The 22,500-nt window shown below is 34.3% G+C and overlaps 1 long non-coding RNA gene across 1 annotated transcript in view; it reads right to left on the bottom strand.

Moving 5' to 3' along the window:
- LOC102166278 overlaps nucleotides 1-22,283 on the bottom strand; it is a 29,694-nt gene extending 7,411 nt beyond the window's left edge. The window contains exons 1-2 of the long non-coding RNA XR_307016.3: nucleotides 22,035-22,283; nucleotides 2,055-2,234 (exon numbers count right to left, since the gene is read on the bottom strand). This is a non-coding gene — a long non-coding RNA (uncharacterized LOC102166278). The remainder of the gene's footprint in view (nucleotides 1-2,054; nucleotides 2,235-22,034) is intronic.

The raw sequence follows: 22,500 nt of genomic DNA, 5'->3' as shown, positions 1-22,500 counted from the left end.
TCCTATTAAGCAGGTTCTTTCTCTTCTCCTCTTATTATCTTGGCAGCTTATTTATATTTAACATTTTCTCCCTTTTAAAATTTTGCTTACATTTTACACATAAGAGCAATAACTAAAAATTAAGATTTTGAAAAATACTTGATAATCATTTTTATCAAAAATTGAAAGAGGCTATCTAGAAAAAGAATGTAGAATGAAGGCATATGTTTATATTTGCTCCATCCCCAAAGCTATTAAAATTTAAGTCACAAAGCAACTAAAAGGACACAGCTAACAGGAGAGGAAATATCAAAACAATTTTAAGGAGTTCCCGTCGTGGCGCAGTGGTTAACGAATCCGACTAGGAACCATGAGGTTGCGGGTTCGGTCCCTGCCCTTGCTCAGTGGGTTAAGGATCTGGCGTTGCCGCGAGCTGTGGTGTAGGTTGCAGACGTGGCTCGGATCCCGCGTTGCTGTGGCTCTGGCGTAGGCCAGTGGCTACAGCTCCGATTTGACCCCTAGCCTGGGAACCTCCATATGCCGCGGGAGCGGCCCAAGAAATAGCAACAACAACAACAACAAAAGACAAAAAGACAAAAAAAAAAAAAATTTTAAGAGATGTAGACAGATTTATGAATGGTAAGTTAATATACCCAAGGAAGTCAAATCTTAAAGCTCAATTCTAAAGCCGTGGTGTTAACAATAAACCAACCCAGTTTATACTACAGAGATCTAAAGGCTAAAGGATTGTTAGTATCTGGTATTGCTCTGAAAAGGGAGGCTGGGGAGTGGTCGTGGGGCCCTGTGGGGAAGTGGGGGTAGTGGTAGTTGATGTGGGGCAGAGTGAAGCTAAACTAAATCAGAATAGTTTGAAAGTCTTTTAAAGAAGTAGTTGCTGTAGCTGTGGTGCAGGCCGACAGCTGTAGCTCCGATTCAACCCCTAGCCTGGGAACTTCAAAGGCCTCAGGTGTGGCCCCAAAAAGCAAATAATAATAATAACAAGATTACATATGAAGCAACTCAAGTAACCAAAAAAAGGCTCTGAGAAACCCATACTTTTATAGCATAAATGAAAGGGAAAAAAGATAAAGTGGAAGGATCTTCTAGAAAAGAAAGCAAAGAAAATCAAAAATTAGGAGACTAAGAGTAATGTTTCTACAAACTATTTCAGATATTCCAACTACAAATAAGAGCGGTTCCAGAAAGATAAATTAAGATAGAGGAGAGGAAAATGCAAAAAAAAATGTTAAAATATCCTGAGAACTGAGAGACATGAATTTCCAGATTGCAAAGGATCACCGATTGCTGAACAAAATAAATGAAAGAACATCAATATCAATATTATCATCCTGAAATCTTAGAGTACAAAGAATAAAGAAATTACTCTGAAATCTTTCAGAGCGAAATAACAGTATTAATCATTCATACCAAGGATCCATAGACAGAAAGACATGAGACTTTCCAACAGCAACACTAGAAGCTAAAGAAAATTAAGTAAAGTCTTCCAAATTCTGGGGGAAAATAATTTTCCCCCAGAATTATATGTCCAATCAAATTATCTATTACATGTAAAGATAGAATAAGGCAATTTTTACTAAGCAAATACCTCTCTCCCCCCCTCAAATTACCTGACACTTTTCTCAGACCATGAGAAAAAGTTGTGAATGCAAACTGTTTAGGTTAAATTCTGTTTACCCTAACCTTTTTAAATTTTGGAGGAAATGAAGTCAAATTACTAACATAAAACAAACTGTTCCTTTACCTGTGAACATAAATCAATAATCAAGTATCATTTTATATTTTAGAATTATCATTAAAAGATTTAAAAAAGAAACTGACCCAGGTTAAAGAAAATGATGCTCGTGGCATATCAAACATAAACAGTATGGAGAAAAACTTGACAAAAAATTGTGTGAATTTTCCCTGAAGTTAAGGAAGAATTAAATTTTCTGAGATTGAAAGCACTCTCCCTAACTTGGGGAGAACCAATTCAAAGTCATCTGTCCTGAGAGAAAATTGAATTTCAAGGATAAAAAACTTAAAACATTTAGAGAGAGAAATAAAGGAAGCCATACCTCAAGGTTCTCCAGAGCAAGGATGCTCTGTAGTAAATCCCAGATGACAATGGAGCAATGACTGTGAAATTGCGAATGCCCAAGAAAGCTTGTGCCCATTCAAACATGTTCAAGTATAGAGGAAGCAGGACAATATTTCCAAGCATAAAAGCCATTTTAGATATGACTACTAGGAATATCCTGGCAATTCAAAATAAAATAAGTCATGATGAAAGAACAATGATCAGTATTGAAATCATTCATATATAAAACTATATAAAATGTAGTTACAGACATTAAATATTTATATATGTTATATACATATATATGTCATAATAACATAGATATATGTCATAATAAAGCAAAAACCAGGAGGTGGAGTGGAGAATAATAGTTAATGGAATTCTATTAATTATCTCAGATTACTTTGTGGAGAATTAACAAGTATTGAATAAACTTGAAAAATCAAGAAATAAACATGTAAGTAGTCATATAAAAGGAATGTTAGAAAAATAAATGTAACAATGAAATTAAGAAGCTTAAGAAGGGAGAGAGAATAGAAGAAAGTAAAAGTTTGATACTCTTCTTAGCATTCAAAACATATAAATAGATAATGTATAATGCTACTAAAATCAGGATAAATGTGCATATGTATGTATCTATATCTACATCAACGTCTATCTACATAGATAAAAATAGCTACTAAAATAATAGTTAAAAGGTACCTATAGCTAGCTATCCATCTATATCTATATCTTTTTATCACATAGGGAAATAAATACTTATTTGGAGAAACAATCCAAACTTTCAATGTTATTTGGGGGAAAAATGAAAAATAAATGTTTTTTTTTGTTGTTGTTTTGTTTTATACCTTTTAATACTACTGGAATTTTTTTTAAACATGCATTTCTACAAGCTTACAAAGTTTCCTTAGATTTTTTTTTTTTTTTTTTTTTTTTTGCTGGTGAAGTTTAATGAATCTATATTTGTTAGTGTTAGTTTCAGCAACATGTGACAAAGCAAAACTAAATTGAAACCAAACACAATAAATAATGGACAAACAAGTTGTTTATCTCTCCAGGTATTTCAATCCAGGTCTTCTCTTCCAGAACCTAGGTTTATTCTAGTTTCATATTCTTAGATGATTTTCTCAAACTTTCCCATCACGTCTAAATTCCAAATGAGGAAAAAAATAAAGGAAGTGATCATTCCTGCTTAAAGATCATAAGCAGAAATACCATATGAAAAGTTCTTACTTCTTATTTGTCAAACTTAATAGTCCTAATCCATGGGAGGTTGAGAAATATAATTCTTACCTGTATTATATTTGCTAGATAGTTTGCTTCCCTAAGTATGTATATTTTTAACTTTCTAAGGATAAGGGATGATACTGGGATATAAAACTAACCATCTTTGCCATAGTGCCTTATAATTTGATTTTTTTTATGGATTCAGAAATGTCACAGTACATATTCTGCCTAAATATATGGCAAAATGCATTGAAAATGCTTAGAAATATATCTGTAGGTGAAAAAGAAAAAGCATTAACTACATTTATGCTGTGTCTAATAATATGTAAAAAAAAATTATGCCTATCAATGGACAAGGGCTGAAATGCAAACATGGAGAAGTAAAACCACCCTAATGGCTGGTGAAATTTTTTTTTTCCTTTTCTTTCCTTTCAATTAAAGTTAGTGTTCTTCATGTTTGATTAGGAGCAGTTTAAGCAAGAAAGAAAAGACCTTGAAATTTCTTATCTGCAAATTAGCACATTAAACTTTCAGGGGCTGTGATCATTAAAACACTTGAACAACAGAGTCTTCAGATGAACCAAAGAAAGACTACTACACATTGTACATTCTATTTCATTCTTTTAAAATTTGTCCTGTAGTTGTAAGCAGTTGACATTTTAGTGGGAGTTTAGAAGGCATTATTCAAATCATTAAAAATTTGTTGATAAATGATTTGCTAATATCAGTAAATCGAGGGCTTTCTAACAATATAAGCCAAGTATATTTCTTCCTCTTTTCTGGTTTGGAAAGAAACATCTGTAATTTCAAATGTCCCCAGAATTTGTCTTTCTCATCATCTGTGTATGCACGATGTTATCACTGTTCAGTAATATCTGATCTCTGTCACCTTCATGGATACTGAAGATTACACATATGCTCTCCTTCAAGTGGAACATAGCCATGTAACTAATTCTGGCTGATGATCTGTAGGTGGAAGCCAGATACCTCACTTTCTGACTGCCAAAGACCACGCAGTCTCACTCCCCCTGCAGTTGTGACTGGGAAAGACTGCACCAAGTGTCTCTGATGAAACCCTTATTGGTCATGGTCACCAAGTAGAAATAAACTTTCTTAAATTTAGCCACTGAGAATATGGAGCAATTTGTGGCCACAGTATAACCCACCCTATCTTGATATAACGTATTAACAATGGCCATTCTGACTGGTGAGAGGTGGTACTTCACTGTAGTTTTGATTTGCATTTCTATATAATTAGTGGTGTTGAACATTTTTTATGTGCCTGTAGGCCATTTGTATGTCTTCTTTGGAGAAATGTCTATTCAGGTCTTCTGCCCATTTTCAATTTGGTTGTTTGTTTTTTTTTGCTGTTGAGTTGAGTCAGTTGTTTGTATATTTTGGAGATTAAGCCCTTGTTGGTTACATCATTTGAAACTATTTTCTCCCATTCAGTAGGGTGTCTTTTTGTTTTTTTAATGGTTTCCTTTGTTGTGCAAAAGCTTGTATATTTGATTAGGTCCCATTGATTTATTTTTGTTTTTATTTCTTTTGCCTTTGGAGACAGACATAAGAAAACATTTGTACAGTTGATGTCAAAGAATGTTTTGTCTATGTTCTCTTCTAGGAGTTTTATGGCACCTTGTCTTATATTTAAGTCATTAAGCCATATGAGTTTATTTTTGTGCATGATGTGACAGTGTGTTCCAGTTTCATTGATTTACATGCAGCTGTCCAGGTTTCCCAGCATCACTTGCTGAAGAGACTGTCTTTTTCCCATTTTATATTCTTGACTCCTTTGTCAAAGTTTGGTTGATCACAGGTGTCTGGGTTTATTTTTAGGTTCTCTATTTCTGTTCTGGTGGTCTGTATGTCTGTTTTTGCACCCACACTCTCTTGATGACTGTAGCTTTGTAATATTGTCTGAAGTCTGGAAGAGTTAGGCCTCCTTCTTGGTTTTTTCCCCCTCAGGATTTCTTTGGCAATTCTGGGTCTTTCATGGTTCCATATAAATTTTTGGATTATTTGTTCTAGTTCCGTGAAAAATGTCATGGGTAATTTGATAGGGGCATTGAATCTGTAGATTGCTTTGGGTAGTATGGACATTTTTAGATATTAATTCTTCAAATCCAAGAGCATGGAATATCTTTCCATTTATTTGAAACCTCTTTAATTACCTTGATTAATGTTTTATAGTTCTCAGCATGTAAGTCTTTCATCCTCCTTGGTCAGGTTTATTCCTAGGTATTTAATCTTTTTGGATATGATTTTAAAAGGTATTGTATTTTTAGATTATTTTTCTAATATTTTATTGTTAGTATATAGAAATGCAACCAATTTCTGAATGTTGATCTTGTATTCTGGCTCCTTTGCTGAATTTGATCAATTCAAGTAGTTTTTGTGTGGAGTCCTTAGGGTTTTCTACATATAGCATTTGTATAGGGTGGCAAATTTACCTCTTGCCTTCCAATTTGGATACCTTTTATTTATTTTGTTTGTCTAAGATTTTCTGTGGCTAGGATTTCCAATACTATGTGGAATAAAAGTGGTGAGAGTGGGCATCCTTGTCTTGTTCCAGATTTTAGTGGGAAGGATTTCAGCTTTTCTTGTTGAGTATTATACTGACTGTGGGTTTGTCAGAAATGGCTTTTATTTTGTTTAGGTATGTATGCTCTATACCCACTTTGGTAAGAGTTTTTATCATAAATGGATGTTGGATTTTGTTAAATGCTTTTTCTGCATTTATTGAGATGATCATGTGTTTTTTTACTTTTCTTTTGTTAATGTGGTCTATGACATTAATTGAAATTGACTTGCATATGTTGAGCCATCCTTGTGAAATTGGGATGAATCCCACTTAGTTGTGGTGTATGATCTTTTTTATATGTTGTTGAATTCAGCTGGCTAAAATTTTCTTGAGAATTTTTGCATCTATATTCATCAAAAATATTGGCTTATAACTTTCTTTTTTGGTAGTATCTTTGGTTTTGGTATTAGGGTGATGGTGGCTTCATAGAATGTCTTTGGGATTATTCTTTTTTTCTTAAACCTTTTGAAAAACTCTAAGAGGGATGGGTATAAGTTCTTATATGTATGTTTAGTAGAATTCACTTGTGAAGCCATCTGGTTCTGGACTTTAAAATAAAATAAAAACATTTTATACATATCTAATTTCATTTCTAGTGATGGGTCTGTTCAATTGATCTACTTCTTATTGATTCATTTTTGGTAGGCTCTAGAAAGTGATACATTTCTTCTAGCTTGTTAAATCTGTGGGCATATAATTATTCATAGTATTCTCTTATTATTTTTTTTTCTGCAGTATCTGTTGAAATTTCTCCTTTTTCATTTCCTATTTTGTTTGAGTTCTTTCTCTCCTCTTCATGGAGAATCTGACCAGAGGTTTGTCTATTTTGTTTACCCTTTCAAAGAACCAGCTCTTGGTTTTATGTCACTTTAAATGTCAGTGGACTGAATGTTCCAGTCAAAAGACATAGAGTGGCAGACTGGATAAAAAAAAAACAAGAGCCTACAATATGCTGTCTACAAGAGACTCACCTCGGGGCAAAGGACACATATAAATTGAAAGTGAGGAATGGAAAAGACAGGAAAGCAGGGGTTGCAATACTCATATCAGACAAAATAGACTTTAAAACAAAGGCCATAAAGAAAGAAAAAGAAGGACACCACTCAATGAAAAAAGGATCAATTCAAGAAGAGGATATTACACTCATCGATATATATATGCCCTTAACATAGCAGCACCCAAGTGTATACAACAAATACTAACAGCCATAAAAGGAGAAAGTGATGGGAATACAATAATAGTAGACTTTAAAACACCACTCACGTCAATGGACAGATCCTCTAGACAGAAAATCAATAAGGCAACAGAGATACTAAATGACACAATAGAAAAGTTAGACTTAATTGGTATTTTCATGACATTACATTTAAAAAAATCAGAATATACATTCTTTTCAAGTGTGCACAGAACATTCTCAAAGGATTGTCCCACATACTTGGGCACAAAACTAACCACAACAAATTTAGGAGTATATACATTATTTCAAACATCTTCTCTGGCCACAATGGCATGAAATGAGAAATCAACCATAGGAAAAGAAATGAGAAAAACACTTACTACATGGAGACTAAACAACATGCTACCAAAAAAGCCAATGGGTCAACAAGGAAATCAAAAGGGAAATTTAAAAATGCCTAAAGACAAATTATAATGAAAACACAACCACTCAAAATCTATGGGATACCCCAAAAGCAGTTCTTAGAGGGAAATTCATAGGAAACAGGCTTTCCTAAAAAAAGAAAAAAAAGCAGTTATGGACATGGCTCAGCAGTTAGCAAACCTGGCTCGTATGCATGAGGATGTGGGTTTGATCCCCGGCCTCACCCAGTGGGCTAAGGATCCAGTGTTGCTGTGAGCTGTGGTGTAGGTTGCAGACGGTGGCTCAGATCCTGTGTTGCTATGGCTCTGGTATAGGCCGGCAATTACACCTCTGATTCGACCCCTAGCCTTGGATCATCCATATGCCAAGGGTACAGCCCTAAAAAGACAAAAAGACAAAGAAAAAAAAAGAAAAATCTTGAATGTTAGAATTTTAAAAAGAGTCATAAATTTCCCTTGTTATACAATCTTGAACTTCACTTTGGTTCACTGATTATTTTCTTGGTACAAAATTTTATTATGAAACAAACTTAAAGCAGAAAATGTCAACCATTATTTGCATTTTTAATCCTAATATTATTCTTTCATATTTAAATTTTAGCAACATGGAGTTAGTAACAAGGTCAGTTCTAGTATAAGTTAGCATACATTTATATGTATTTGTATAAGTGTATATATATATATGCATTTGTGTGTAATTTAGCTCTAATCAACATAATAAAATACGCTACACTTAAGTATTCAATTTGCTGAGTGCTTACAATTGTATAACAGTGTGATCACCATCCAAAATAAAACTAAGAATATTTTCATCCCTCAGAACATTCCCTTTTGCCTTTTTAATCATTCTCTTTCATTCTTCAGGAAACCACTTTCAAATTTCTAATATGATAGATTAACTTTGTTCCTGAATTTCATAATCATAAATCAAATCATAGGAGTTGAACTCTTGTCCCTGACTTATCTACTTAACATAATGATTTTGCAATAATGCATGTTGTTGCATTACTTCATTCATTTTAATTGCTGAGTAATATTTAATTATATGGATATTTCATAGTTTGTTTAACCCTTTTTCTAGTTGATGGATATTTGGGATTATTTCCAACTTTCAGCTATTATGAATACAGCTGTTACAAACATTTTTATACAAGTCTTTTGGGCAAAATATGATTTCACTTATCTTGAGTTGATATCTAAACTGTAAAATTGTTGGATTGTGGTGTAGAGATATATTTAACTAAAGCAATTCTACAAAGTGGTTTTACCATTATTGTGCTACCTGTTATGGGTTGAATTGTGTACCTCCAAAATCTGTATGTTGAGTTCTAACCCTCATTACTTCAGAATGCAATTTTCTTTAGAAACAGAGTTGTTTCAGGTATAATGAGTTAAGTTAAAATGAGGTCATTGGGTGGGTCCTAATCTGATATGACTGGTATCCCCATTAAAAGGAGGAATTTGGAAAGAGCCATACACATAGAGGAAGAATGCCATAAGATGAAGATGGCCATCTATAAGCCAGAGAGAAGCCTGAAAGAAATCCTTTTCTCACAGCCCTTTAAAGGAACCAATGCTGCCAACACTCTTACTTACTTACACTTCCAGCCTCCAAAACTGAGACCAGAGATTTCTGTTGTTTAAGCTTCCACTTTGTAGTGTTTTGTTTTGACAGCTCTAGTTAACTCCATATAACTCCCAACTGAGATTTTTGAGAGTTCCAACTGGCCACATGCTTTATAACATTTTATTTTTAAGTTTTTGTTTTTGATTCCCTTTGGTTAGCATTTCTAGAGTGTGAAGAGTATCTTGTTGCTTTATTGTACATGTGCTCAGTGACTATTAATAAAAATGTTGATCATTTTTAATATATTTGCTGATTATTCACTTACCTTTTGTGATATGCCTTTTCAAGTTTTTGTCATTTATTTTTACTGGATTATCCATCTATATATAGTTTATTTATAGGATAATGTATGTATTCTGGATATAAGTTTTTTTTGCAATCTATGTATTCTGAGTATATTTCACAGTGTATGGATTATTCTTTGTCTTTTGGTAAGAAAGTATTTTAAATGTTGATAAAATACAATTTATCATTTTTTTACTTTAGCGTTGGTGCTTTTTATATTTTGTCCAATTATTTTTACCTGTTAAATACATAAAATTTAAAATATTTTCCTAGTAGTACATGCCACCTTTTGCGTGACTGGAAGGTAAGTTACACGGGGCCTTTATCAAGCCAAATACTGTCTCAATAAGGTTAATATTAAGACTTGCAATCCCACTCTTGGGCATCTATCCGGACAAAGCTCTACTTAAAAGAGACACATGCACCCGCATGTTCATTGCAGCACTATTCACAATAGCCAGGACATGGAAACAATCCAAATGTCCATCGACAGATGATTGGATTCGGAAGAAGTGGTATATAATACACAATGGAATACTACTCAGCCATAAAAAAGGATGACATAATGCCATTTGCAGCAACATGGGTGGAACTAGAGAATCTCATACTGAGTGAAATGAGCCAGAAAGACAAAGGCAAATACCATATGATATCACTTATAACTGGAATCTAATATCCAGCACAAATGAACATCTCCTCAGAAAAGAAAATCATGGACTTGGAGAAGAGACTTGTGGCTGCCTGATGGGAAGGGGAGGGAGTGGGAGGGATCGGGAGCTTGGGCTTATCAGACACAACCTAGAATAGATTTACAAGGAGATCCTGCTGAATAGCATTGAGAACTATGTCTAGATACTCATGTTGCTACAGAAGAAAGGGTGGGGGAAAAATGTAATTGCAATATATACTTGTAAGGATAACCTGACCCCCTTGCTGTACAGGAAAAAAAAAAAAAAAAAGACTTGACAGAAATTTAAAATGTAGGATACCTTTTTTTTTCTTGAAAAATTACTTTCTGTCCAATTTACTTGATACTTTCATTTTAGAGTAAATTTAATCTTAATTTTTAAAAGCCAAGATTAATTGAAATAATGTATTTCAGTATGACTGGAATTATGAATGGCTTTCTATATAAGATTTTTTTTTACTAGAAATCAGAACATTTGTTCTTTAAAGCTATTCAACTCTATGTTTCTCATATAAAGTTTTTAAAGAGTGTGCTATATTTAATTTTAGCAGCCAGGAAAATGAGAGACATACTTTTCCATATAAGCATAAATTTATAAGTATTAAATTTTTACTATAGTGAATCTTTCAAATATAATACAAGAAGACGCTCAAGTTTCAAAGCCTGAATTGTTTTTCATTAAAGTTCATTTAATTGTATTTTCTCACTAACTTACACAAGTAAGCAGTCTTAGAACATTTCAAAAAGATAGTGGTAAAAAAAATAGATGTGTCTAAAATCTCAATAACATCACATATCCCAGGCAAATAAATCAAAGATAATTCATAATGTGCAAACTTGTTGGATAATGATGTTTGCGAACACATTGACACCACTCCCTGCCAATTATTTTGTTACATGAAATTGCCTTTTCTATTTTTTTGATTTATGTTCACTCATGTGATTGATAGTTTGAAGACATAAAATTTACTCTGAAAAGGCAATCTGGCTTTAGCTCTGGACTTTGCCATTACCTCTAGTCAATGAAGGCATCAAATTTGATGCCTCTGTATAAGGTAATGTAAACATAAGCAATTTGGTGCTGAATACACAAAGCTTCCATAAACATTCCATACTTTGGCATCACTGGCAGATTAGTTCCCTTTCAACTATAGTTAATCAACATAGGTACATAATTTCTCTCATAAACAGTATGCTTACAAAATTTTCTTTCCAAAGCAACTTTTCCCAACCCCACTACCTCCCATCCCCATCTTATTAGCCTTGGCAGTCTTCAAATGATTTTGTTCTCTAAGCCATTTCTTCTAAATAATCTCAGGCTATTTGTGGGAGAGGCAATATACTCGTATTAGCCTGGATTGCCTATTTATCCAAGTCTGAATCATGGACTTCCACCTTATTAGGGAGTGCAAACCTAGAGAGCCTGAGTTAGGGGAAAGGGGAATGCAGCAGGAGAGGAGGGAGAGCTAGCTTAAGAGTGTATTGCAAAATTGCATGCACTTAGACTATATGCACAACGGCTTGCTTGATCTCCTAGGACTATCTTCTAAAAAATATAAAGACTGCTACTTAAATGATAATTGGGAAGGAAGTGAGAATAATTTGTTCTGTTAGTAGTCTAGTATACTACTGTCTGAAATTTATCTGTGGGGTGTAAATTTCCCCTTGCATTCAAGTTGTAGGCACTGAGCATGTCCCTTAACATCTCACACTTCAGCATCACGAGGTAAGCCCCATGCAGGGAATAAGAGGTGTGTGTTGTGGGCATAGGATAAAACATGTTTTGTGTATGTGACACCATTTGAAGACCATCCAGAGTCAGTTAATGAGCCACAATGACAAGGCTGGAGACAATGGCCAAAAACACCAAAGAAAGATGATGCAGAATGGATAGAAAATGGCATAGAAGAGGTATTTGATATACTATTTAAGCAAATTAGTATTTTAAAAGGAAGTGAAGATATTATAGTTAATTCCAATTCATGAAAAGCTGTGAGTTTATCTCTTCTAGGCTATATTTCTAACACCCTCTGAAATCCTCACAGGCTAATATCTCTTCCAAATCGGGATTATATATTTCTCCTTAAAGACTTTTTTTCATCAAAAAATAATTTTGGTCAAAATTATTCTCAGCCAGATCCAGTAAAGTCTAATTGGGTTAGTGGGTTCTGATAGGCATCAATCTTATAATAATTTGGTTTATGTGTTCTGACATGTATCAATCTGATTAAAATAATTATATAACAATTTTATATAAAAAGGTTGTGAGGCAGTTGACAGTCTTTGATGACACAGACCATGCAGAAGTAAGTAAAGTCCATAGTGGAAAATATGATGATTAGAAGACAAAGTAGCCTATGGAGATAGGTATCTTAGAGAAGAGCTGAACTGGGGAGAAGATGGTTAGGTCTCTGGCATTTTCACTTTCAACTTACAGGGAGAGTCTGGATGTAAATATTTTGAAAGGAAATAAAGATGAAAGGCTGAAACTACAGAGAGATATCTGGGTTAGAGGAATAGACTTAGTACCATCCACGTGGCTAATGCTGAGGTTAAGAAGATGAAGTCTGTCTCTATTGGACAGGCAAAGTAAGGGGACAAGAAGAACTTGAGAGGTCTCTATTTGGGAGCTAGGAAGGAGAGGAAAATCAATGAAAACTATGAAAGAAAAAGAGAAAGAAAGAAAGAAAGAAAGAAAGAAAGAAAGAAAGAGAAAGAAAGAAAAGCAAAAGATAGTTAATTCTAATAGAATAGCATCATAATGTTGAATGAAGAAAGGATCTCAGGGAAGAAATGGTAATCAATTAGGAATGGTGTTACTGTGTCAAAGAATACTGTATAAGAGATATGTAAAGATATAACTTTACACAGTTTTATGTTACCCAGAATCAGAACCACCTTTCTACTTTGAGGTTATCATCAATTGTGAGTATCTTAATAGAAGACATTGTTAAATCAGAAGAAGCCAATTAAACTGTCTCCCTGCTTCGTGGCTGACTAGACTGCAGAGGGCTCTGATAATTAAATACTCACGCCTCCAGGTTTGAATCTTGAAAAGTGACCAAATGATATGGATATATGGAGACTTTTCCATGTAGCATTGGCAATCAGTGCTATGAGAATTCAGGAGACAATGGTATGGAGACAATGGTAGGTACCCAGTCGTATAAGGCCAGCAGCAAAATCCTAACTAGACTGTCCCTGAGGCATGATTCTAGCTCTTTCCCCTGCTACCTAGATACTTTTGGTAGCTGCCTAACTTCTGATCCTGGCTTTCCAGCCTTCTATTAGTATTATAAACTGCCACATATAATTCCAGCAATTGTTTTTCTATGACAGTTTTTCAAAATATACAGGAAACTGTTGCAGTCATTCTTTTGAGACAAGATGGACCTCCATCAGTTTTAAAGTCAGAACTGATGACACCACAGATAGACATTCATCAAAAAGAATGAAAATCTTTATTTTTCCATCAAGAAGCTCGCTGAGGAGAGCAGTGCTGACTCCCAAGCTGGTCAAAACTGGCTTGAGAGGGATTTAAGCTGTTAGTAGTCAAACACATTTAAGCTGTTAGTTAGAATTGTTATTAGAGGAACTATTATACATTAACCCAGATCAAGTCAATCAGACCAAAGTTTCAATGAATACATTTTAAGTATTCATTCACTGTTGCTTTATTAAGAAAGACTGAACATGTTTATCTAAAATGTAGTGAATGGAAAACCCAGGAGTTTTTTTGTTTTTGTTTTTGTTTTCTTTTTTAGGGCCAGACCCACAGCATATGGAGGTTCCCAGGCTAGGGGGTCTAATCAAAGCTATACCTGCCGGCCTACATAACAGCCATTGCAATGCCAGATCCGAGCAGCGTCTGCAAACTACACAACAGCTCAAGGCAATGCCAGATCCTTAACCTGCTGAGCAAGTGAGCAAGGCCTGGGATTGAACCCACAACCTCATGGTTCCTAGTTGGATTCATTTCCACTGAGCCACAATAGGAACTCCAAAAACTCAGGAGCTTTTGAATTTGATATGAACTGAATTGGGAGCCTTCCCTACATTAGCTAAGTAATCTTGCGCTAGCTATTTAATCTCTTTAACCTTCAGTTTCATCATCAATAAAAAGAAAAAAATATTATCAACCACTCTTGACAGGATCACATGAGCAGTTCTTGTTTCCAACCACAACTCACAATGGCAGCATTGTCCAAAAGTTAAAAATGTCATCTCAGGAGTCACAGGGCCTAAATCCCCACTCTACCGTTTACCAACCCATAAACTTGGATAAACAATGAAACCTCTCAAAGAATAAATTTCCCCATCTAAAAGAGGATAACAGTTGTACCGTTTAAAACATTGGTTGGAGAAGCAAATGTGGTCATATATTTGGCTCAGAATAAGAATTCGCTAAATATCAATCCTACCCACCAAATAGATCCAACTTGATCACCCTTTAACAAGATTGCACAGTTTACTGAATATACTGTGAGGATATGTGACCAGGTTTTGTGTTACATGCCACATAGAAAAAGCTTAATCAAATTTCTATTTCATGGCTTCCTTCTTCTTTGCTAAGATTTTTCTCTGCAAGTCATCTGTCTCCTCTCTTTCCCTGTGCCATCTAACAATCATATGAATTGATTATTAAAAATTAGTTCTTATGCTTCACTCCAAATCCTAATCAGTCAAATAAAAGCCAGAGGTCATCACTGTACTAAAATTTGTTATCCTCTCACAGGATAATGTGGGAGGGTTTTATTTGGTACCATTCTACTAGTGACTAACACATTATTAACAAAGCGTGTGTTTGCATAAAAGGGGATTATGTCTCCTAAGAAAATAAAAATGTATAAATAGTATTACATGGGAATTTTAAAACTGCCTCATGAAATTGTGGAGAGGATTTAACTAGGTAATTTCTATATAAAAAAACTTAACTACAACAGCTTGCTTATAATAGGTGAAAAATATATATTAGTAATTTATATTACTCCCATTTGTGCTATAAGAATCTATTTCATATTTCAACAGAATAATATTTACTCTCATGATAGATCTGACATTTAAAAATCCTATTTGTTAAAATTTTATTTCTTATTTGTAAAGCTAGTTTATTTATTTAAAGTTTAAATGCCAAATCAAACTTTATGAAATTGAGGTCAAAGTGAAAAAATAATTCCTTAAAAATCATAGAAGGGAAATTCTGTACTGATAAAACACACTATTTTTCTGGACTTTTAAAGTCTTCATTAGTGTTTCAACTTTTCTCCTTCTCTTGAGACCTATGAAATATAAATTAATTTGGAAAGGAATAAGAAAATTCTCTGCTTTTACACCATGGAAAATGTTCCAAGATTATAAAGTGTTTGGTTTATTTCTCCATCCAATATATACATTGTTTTTATGCTTTCTAGAGCCTTGAAGTAAAAATTGCAAACAGCATGTTTAGCCTGTAGGCCTTTATTTGTTTTGAGGGCATCTTCACTTATTTATTGTTTTAAAAAACTGAGCAATGTTCAGGAATATTTGGGCAATATTTTAAAAAATTATAACCCCCTCTTCACCAAAACAAAACAACAAAAAAAATGCTACCTTCGCACACTTCCTTTGTGAAAGTGTATAGATCTCTATTAGAGATGAGGCTGAAACTGAAAAAATCTAAATAAAATCCTATAGTCCCTTTCTCTCTCAAAGCAATAAGGAGAGCATGGGCTAAAGAGTAGCAAGGATTCTTGTACTGTTAACATGCAAAATGCACTATCTTACCCACTTCAGGAAGTAAAAAGAAAAGGTTCAGGTTGTTTTTCAAGGAAATATTCTTGATATTGACACACAAGTTCCTTGGATCAAGCGTGAAGTGCATGTGCAGAAACAAAGCTTGGACAAGAGGTGGGCTAAGGACAAGTTTTGGTGGATGATTTTCACCTTGAAGCCCATTTCTTGAAAATACATCCAAACACTCTAATGCTACATTTATGTTTATTCAGTAAGATTTCTGTGTTTTTGTCAGAGGAAGAGTACAATGCTTACTATATTGGTGAGCAGAAAGAGTGTTTTCTAAGGCTGGTTAAACCTAGGTTCAAAGATATATAAAGACAGGTACAGCAAACAAAAAACAAACAAAAACTATTTACTGAGCAAGCGGTCAACAAGTGCAACAACAAACACATATAAATATATTAACACAGTGCAAAAGAAATGTGTGAGTCATTACCAAGTGCTGAAGCAAAGTGTTTTAGACCCAGACATTACTCAGTAAATATTTGTTGAATTTAATTGCATGGATATCTTCCTAAATTGCTTTAATCTTGGTTTGGAAAGTGACATCTATTTCGTTACAAATAGGACAGGGAAAAAATTCTTGGGGTGGTTAATATGGGTCCTAAATGCTGATAGTTTTTCAATGAGTCTGATTGAAAAATAATTAATGAATCCTAGGTCAAATGTGACACCGGTCAAAGAAGGAAATCTTTTGAGATACAGAAAAAAGACTTTGAGATATAGAAAATGTCACCTTTACCAAGAAGTCACCATGCTTTTAGCTGAAGGAGGGGCACATCAGCCAAAAGGTGCCTGCTTCATGCCATAGGGACTCATTGTGCTTGCTGAAATGGACATTCCAAGCTCCATTTCCCTCATCTTGCTAAATTATGTAGCAGCAATGAAATTTTAGGAATGGACTATGTTCTACCCAGTAATGTGAGCTGATTAGTCTATTCATTTCTCTTGCCTACCTTTGGCTCAGATGTATACTGATTTAAGCCATTTTCAATCAATAAAATGTATAAAGAATTTTGCCAATGGAGCGTGGTAATTTGTGTTAGCAACAGTTTATCTTTCTTCCTAGTTGTGAATGTGGGAGCATGTTGCCTGAGGCGCTGAATGGCCGTCCTGCAAACATAAAGTAGTTGTCTGATAATAAAGCCAACAGAGAAAGGAAGGTGAAGTCAATAGAATCCTGAAGAAATGGAACCAGAGCCATAATTATGTGACTCAATAAAATTCTTGTGATTTACACCAGTTTGAGAGGAGAGTCTGCTATTTACAGGATAAATCATTGTGATTCAGGATGTTATAGGGTAGCGTTTCCTCTGCCTGCCTAGAGATAGAGAGACCCATGTGTGGGAGCACATGGAGAACTGAGCAGTACTTGGAAGAACTGAGCTGAGCCCAGCCTTTCACTTGGTGCCTGTAAGACCCGAATCAGTCATCTCATCTTCTAAACTTAGAATTTTTGTTTGCTAAAAATGATGAGAACAGTATTTACCATGAAAGAACTTAGAGATGCTTAAATTGCTTATATCTTATAATAGTAATTTTCAAAATTTAAAATATCAAATAAACAAGCTCTTTTTATATCAGGTATGGCTACATTTGCAGGCTTTCTCCACATCTAAGTCCGTTTAGTACTCAGCTCTAGAAAGAACCTTTTCCAATCTCTGCTGTCAGTGAAATATCCCTGACCCTTAAAAGAAGTAAGTTGACAGTCTCTAATATATAGCAGAAACAAAGTGGGAAGTGAGTAGATGAGAATTTGGCCTGAAAAAAAATAATTTAACTGTCAAAATTAAATTGTCATAAGATGTATGAAAAAAAAAAGGATAGATGTTTTCTCTGGAAAAAAAAAGGGAGGGGGGAATCTGTCTAGGGGCCTATGTGCTGTCCCTTCCTGTAAAGGGATTCATTTAGTTCCCATCATGCTTTGTTTTCTTGTACCTCATCATTTCACTCAAATATATTGTTTTTGGTTCTACAGACTTTAGTTTTGGTTCTACCATGCTCCAATAGGGACTAATACTAAAAATCAGCAAGCTATATGGTAATATATTTTTTTTTTGTCTTTTTAGGATACACCTGTGGCATATGAAAGTTCCCAGGCTAGGGGTCCAATTGGAGCTACAGCTGCCAGCCTACACCATAGCATAGCAAAGCAGGATCCAAGCCATGTCTGCAACCTATGCCACAGCTCACAGCAACACCGGATCCCCAACCCACTGAGTAAGGCTAGGAATTGAATCTGTGTCTTTGTGGGTACTAGTCGGGTTCATTACCCCTGAGCAACAACAGGATCTCCTACGCTTATCTAATTTTTCTCTTTATGCCTCAATTCTGATTATTGGCTTTTGCTCTATACCTACAATCCCATTCCCATGTTTCACTCTGATTTATTGAATACTGTTTTGTACTCCTGACTCAAGTTTCTACCACAATAATTTGCTGTATGCAAGTACAAACATCATAGGCCTTATTGCTAATTCTACCTTCCCCTCCACAGACTGGAGCATTTCTCTTAATTCCAGTTATGTGTTAACATAAATTCCTAATACTACTGTCTGAATGCATGCTTCTTTGAACTTTAAAATCTTCTGCCTTGGAGTTCCCATAATGGCTCAGCAGAAATGAATCTGACTAGTATCCATGAGGATGCAGGTTTGATCCCCGGCCTCATTCATTGGGTTAAGGATCTAGCATTGCTGTGAACTGTGGTATAGGTCACAGATGTGGCTTGTATCTGGTGTTGCTGTGGACTGTGGTGTAAGCTGGCAGCTCCAACTCTGATTTAACCCCCTACATGACTGGGAACATCCATATGCTGTGGGTGTAGGCCTAAAGTAAATAAATAAATAAAATAAAATAAAATTTTCTGCCTTTATGGAGTTCCTGCTGTGGCTCAGCAGGTTATAAACCCACCTATTTCCATTAGGATGCAGGTTTGATCTCTGGCCTTGCTCAGTGGGTTAAGGATCTGGCATTGTCGTGGCTGTGGTGTAAACTGCAGCTGCAGCTCTGCTTATACCCCTAGCCTGGGAACTTCCACATGCTACAGGTATGGCTTTAAAAAGCAAAAACAAAACAAATAAAAATAAAACAAAAAAACAAACAAACTCCTGCCTTTGGATTCCCCAGAATGATTCTCCATATACCAGCTGTGATACCCCTCCTGTAACAATGTTTACTTTACAACATACACTACCACATAACAGAGTTGCCTTTCAGGGGAAGAGCTCTGCCCACTACAGCTCTTACTTTCTGCTTATATGAGCTCCCAACATTCTTTGTGCATTTAGAACAGTCTCTTTCAGATTTGAATGCAACCAAACTCTACACAACAACATATTTGGAATTTGGGATCACTTGTTTCCTATACTCTCTTACCAGAATTTCTAAAATATGTCTCCCATTTGCATTTTTATCTATCTTCATGAGACCAAAGTAATTTTCAAATGTTATAGCTATCTAGTGAAAGTACTAAGTAGCTCTGCCATTTTGGAAATGAATCACAAAGGCTGAAACAAAATACCATCACAGGAGTTCCCGTCATGGCATAGCGGAAACGAATCCGACTAGGAACCATGAGGTTGTGGATTCGATCCCTGGCCTTGCTCAGTGGGTTAAGGATCTGGCATTGCCATGAGCTGTCATGTTGGTCACAGACATGGCTCGGATCTGGTGTTGCTGTGGCTGTGGTATAGGTCAGCAGCTACAGCTCCAATTAGACCCCTAGCCCAGGAACCTCTATATGCCACAGGTTGGCCCTAAAAAGACAAAAGAAAGACAAAAAAAAATACTATCATAGTATTTTTTAGCAGTATATAAAGCAGAAATATCATGATATGAATATCTAGCTGTTTTATCTGAAGAAGGTGGAGGTCAAAATGATAATACTTTATTTTTCACATTTCTTGACTTCCTAGTGTTCAATATGGAGTTTCCTCAGCATAGGACACTGTAGCATGGTATTCTTAAATTTTCTTATTTCTCAGTACTTCATTCTTTCAATTATTTTGAGTTACACTAAAATTTAACATATAGTTCAATAATCTGAATTTAAGAGGTAGAGAATTTTGAAATAAGGGCATTGTTATTATTTTGAATTTTTCCTACTACTATGTTTTAAAAATAAGAACATAACCGTAACTATACACATGTATTTACAAATTTTACAGATTTTGAGGAGTCTATAATGGTAATTAATCATGAGTTATTGCATAACTTAGTGTGAATTCTCTTTATTTTATCCTAGGCTAGATATATAAAACTGGAAGGATAGAATGCTATTCCTAGAAATAACATTCCCATAACCATTTTAAAGCTAATTTCTAAACTTTAGTATAAAATCTTCATGTTTGTTATTGTTAATAATTTATAAGATAAATTATTAGACTATTAGAAAAATTGAAACTAATATTGTTTTATAGAATCTAGAAAAATTTTAAAGAGGTAACCTAAAAATCAATGATTCTCAGTGAATTATATAAGAAGATATTTTAACTAGTATTTGGAATGTCTGATGAAGGCCATCTTATTATTTGACAAAAAAACACTTTGTTTCATCCATAAAAAAGACAGTTTTGAGAATGTTTAAAGCATTTAGATTGATACTTCTGTTGATGTATGGAATTTAGCATTTGCAAAAATATAGTTGAATAGATACCTGAATTATCATTCTTATTGAAATATCTAAAATAATTAGAATATGTAGACAGACAGGTATGTATGAGTGTGTTTGTCTGTGTGTGTGAGTATACTTTTAAAAAATGAATTATCGAACATTTAAAATAATGAATCCATAAATTCCAGAAACAAGGTGAATACAGGAAACTTAGATAGCATTTGGGGAGCCAAAATCACGTTTTTGTCAAAACCTAAAAGCTGTAAACATCTAATCTGGGGACTGCACAGGATTCTGATAACAAAATCCAGAGCCTATTCCAAATACTAGAAATATTACAAAATACTCCAAAATAAAGCCGACAGAGGGCATAATGTTGAGATCCAAATAGTTACAATCTTGGGGTAAAGATGAGTGAGAAATAAAGGACAATTGTCTGTCATGAACCTGGTGTTGGGTTTATGGAGAAAGTCTTTCTTAGGAAATTGTAAGCACAGAATCATCATTTTCAGGGTATTAAATCCAAATTCACACTACCAATGCAGTCTGAAACACATCACAGATTTTGACTTAACATGCTTTTTAGTTGACTATCAGAAACAAAGAAGGTGCTCTCTAGAAAAATTGTTCTTCAATCTACTCTTCAAAAATATTCTATAAAAAATTCAAAGGAAAATGGTGAGACAGTTCTCAATTACTTCTTCAATCACTCCATGAAATAATGCTCCATGCATCAATGATAACAGGGTAGAGAAAAGTTAATAAGTTCACATCAAATCAGACATGAGATTTACCAGACATATAATATAAAATAATAATGCATATTTTTTGGAAAACAAAAAGAAAAATACATGGAACAAGAGGATACAAATCAATTTTGAAAATAACAAAACAGAACTTTTTGAAATAAATAATTTAAATTAAATACTCTATAGATGGATTAAATAATAAACACAGCTGAAAGAGAATTAATGAAAAGAAGATAGAGCAAAATTAATTATACAGAATTTTAAATCCAAAGAGACAAAGTTAAGGAAAATAAGAAAGGCATTATAAGAAATAACATGATAGAGACTGTTTCACCATGTAAATTTGGATTTATAAGACTATAATAGAGAAAAACATGAAATATATAAAAATTGAGATGATAATTGCTTGAATGTTTCTTTAATTGTGAAAAAGAAAAAAAAAACACAATTACTCATATTTAGAAAGTCCTCCAAATTGGTTGCAAGGTAAATGAAACTATTCCCCACCTAGCAACATCATGGTCTAACTGCAGAATACACACATATAAAATGAAGTTATTCTGAGAGAGAGAGAGAATTTTTAAAGTAGCTAAACAGAAAATCAACTAGAATAAAACAATTAGACGGATTTCTCTTTTCTCAACAGCAACAATGGAAAGCAGAATACAATGGAATCATTGTTTTATGTTTCCAAACAAACAAAAAATCTATCACAGAATCCTATGTAATGATAGAAAACAGCTATTAAATAAAATTCTATGCATCACTGTGAGGAGTCTCTGAAATGAATTTCCAAGATCCCTCTATAGGAATAAAGAATTTATCCTACCAGCTCCCCAGAAGGCTTTAGGAAGACAGTTCTGAATCCTTAGTCCCCTTTGGGCATTGTCTCAACTGGTGAAATCTGCTTTGCTGAGGTCATAGCTTCTTTATCATGCAGAGCATAGCCAATGACTAATCAATGCCAAGGTTCAAAAATCTTAGTTTCCTACTAACTAGAAATAGCTCTGACGGGAAACTTCACCATCCTAACTTCTGTAAGTTTGACTATATATCACATTTTGTTTCTTGGACAGCTCAACCTAATAATATTGCTTTATATTTCAAGAAAGAGGATGAAATCAAAGCTCAGATGAGCAAACTCTACCACCAAAAGACATACAATAAAGGAAATACTCAGGAATGTATTTAGGAAGGAGAATTTCTCAGATTAAAAAATTAACATCTAAGAATAACAGATTACTATAAATAATGTAAATAATATAGTGAAACTGACCCAATATTTGAAGTATAAA

The sequence above is a fragment of the Sus scrofa genome, chromosome 13 (genome assembly GCF_000003025.6).
Source record: "Sus scrofa isolate TJ Tabasco breed Duroc chromosome 13, Sscrofa11.1, whole genome shotgun sequence".
Classification (NCBI taxonomy): domain Eukaryota; kingdom Metazoa; phylum Chordata; class Mammalia; order Artiodactyla; family Suidae; genus Sus; species Sus scrofa.
Note: the sequence above shows the minus strand (reverse complement) of the source record. Positions and strands in the feature narration are given on the sequence as shown.